We start from the raw sequence: 2,500 nt of genomic DNA on the forward strand, positions 1-2,500 counted from the left end.
CCTCGAAGGGAAACCTCGTCTCCAGCGGAGGATGCGGATGGGGAGAGGGAGGCCTCGCGAAGCGGCCGGGGAACAAGCTCAAGGGCGTACGTAAGATGCTAAAGATCAATACATACATAATGACGGACATACATATATTCACGCATGCATGCATACATACATACATACATAAATGTATACATACATACATGCACACATACATACATATATACATATATGCATACGTCCATACATACATACGTCCATACATATATACATTTATACAGAGACTGCAAGAAATATAAACATACATGAACATGTTCATCCAAATATGCAAAGATACTTGTATACATACATACTGATTAATTCATTCAATCATATATGCAAGTATAAAACATACACTCCTACATACTGTAGATACATGCAAATAAATGTACAAACTTATAAACAGACAAATATACAGGCATATGCATATTTTGTAAATGTGCTATATACGTGTGTGTGTGTATGTGTGTGTGTGTGTGTGTGTATGTGTGTGTGTGTGTGTATGTGTGTGTGTGTGTGTGTATGTGTGTGTGTGTGTGTGTGTGTGTGTGTGTGTGTGTGTGTGTGTGTGTGTGTGTGCGTGTGTGTGTGTGTGCGTGTGTGTGTACAGATCGAATGATGCTAAACCGATATAGATATAGGTAGATAAAAGATAAATGGTCCCAAAACAGAGAGATCCTTAATGCACCCCCCCCCCACCCGGGCGCAGGTCGGGGGAAGGCGCGCGTGTCTCCGCATGCGCCGAGGCCTCAGGTGGACCCTGTCGGGGCTCCGTGCATAATTAGCCTCGTCTTCGCGCCTTAACTTACAAGAAGGTCAGGTTGGGTGCGTTTCGAGAGCCGGAAGGAATTGAGGGTGAGCGACGGCGGCGATAACTCTGGCTTCGCTGTTATTCCCGGGAATCTTGTGGCCAGCAGTCGCGGGTCTTGCAACGTGCGTCGCAGCCTTTTGCAATGAGGACAGGTGCAATCCTCGGCGCCCGGTCATTGGTAGGGTCACGCCTGAGAGTCAGGGACGCCACTCAGGGCTGAGATGCAGGAATGGGGGCTATCTATCTAACTATCTATCTCGCTCTCTCTCTCTCTCTCTCTCTCTCTCTCTCTCTCTCTCTCTCTCTCTCTCTCTCTCTCTCTCTCTCTCTCTCTCTCTCTCTCTTTACACTCTTTCTCTCTCTCTCTCTCTCTCTCTTCCTCTCCTTTTCTTTCTGCTTGTCCCTCTCTCTGCCTCCCCCCCTCCCTCTCTGTCACTTCCTTTTCCTTTCTGCGTCTGAAGCTCTCTAGGAAAAGAGCGAGCGGTGGACACAGCCACAGGATTTACATAATTATAAACGTAAATAAATGTTTGTCAGTTTATTCTTTGAACGCACATCCGTGTTATTGTTTCTTTCTTTTTTGTACTTACTCACCTACCTTTTATATATACATATATATAATTGTGTGACTGTGTGCTGGAACTTCTTTTCCTGAAGCCTTGCACCCTGTCCGCTAACGGGAATGGCGAACGAGGGAAGGCGAGCTGAATGATCTCATGGCAGTAGGAAAATAAACGGAAGGATGGAAACGGCAACACAAAATACGAGTGTGTGTGTGTCGACTATTTATAAGTGTCTGGGTTTTCTCTGTCGCTCTGCGCGGTTCCAACCCGTGTAGCGAGGTTATCATTTCCTTGATATTCCCCACTATCTTATTAGACATTATTTTTTTCTTCTTATATACAGTTTATAACTGCATGAAAAGAAGATCAAAAGAAATAAGTTTCGATTTGCTGGCTGACTCGACGAAAAGGTGCCGATAGGCCTACGCGAGGTCCCCCCGAGAGCCCTGCCGGCCGCGCCGCCCTTGTTGAGCGCAGACCATTCAGGAAGGCTGGTCCCGGCGGCTGGCAATGGCGCTCGAGGCCAGGGGAGAAGCCAACTTTCTGGCAACAACTTTCACGCGCGTTTGCTGGAAAGCCCCGTGAATCCGTCACGTGACTGCTTCGTCTTTTCGTCTTTTTTCCGGTCCACGTCATTTATCGCTTTCCTTCCATTTTCCTGCTTTCTCTCCTTTTTCCCTTACCCATTTTCTTCCTACTTTCCGACATGTCTTTACTTTTTTTCTTTTCCTTCTTGTATTACTGTTTATTCCAAGTTTCTCTTGGTGTTCATTCTGCTGGCCGTGCATTGCGCCCCCGTTCATCATAGATCTCCACTGGGATACAAATATATATAAATATATATAAATACTATTATTAGTTCTAATGTTGCAGTAACGGTTAGTTTAAAAATATGAAAATAACAATAGCTATTATAGCAGTAGTAATAATGGTGACAATGAGAGAATAATGATAATAACAATTAGAATGATAGTGATGATAATAACGGTGATATTGATAATAGTGATGCTAATGGTAATGATGATGATATTAATACAAATATTGATAATTATATTAATGATAATGAAATTAAATATATCACTTGTAATATCAAAATGAGGAT

At 43.6% G+C, this 2,500-nt stretch overlaps 1 protein-coding gene across 1 annotated transcript in view; it reads left to right on the forward strand.

The window, feature by feature from the left end:
- The window catches only part of LOC119598536, a 76,208-nt gene that overhangs the window by 8,798 nt on the left and 64,910 nt on the right, over window positions 1–2,500 (forward strand). The window lies entirely within an intron of this gene.

Source organism: Penaeus monodon, chromosome 41 (genome assembly GCF_015228065.2).
Source record: "Penaeus monodon isolate SGIC_2016 chromosome 41, NSTDA_Pmon_1, whole genome shotgun sequence".
In the NCBI taxonomy this organism is placed as follows: Eukaryota; Metazoa; Arthropoda; class Malacostraca; order Decapoda; family Penaeidae; genus Penaeus; species Penaeus monodon.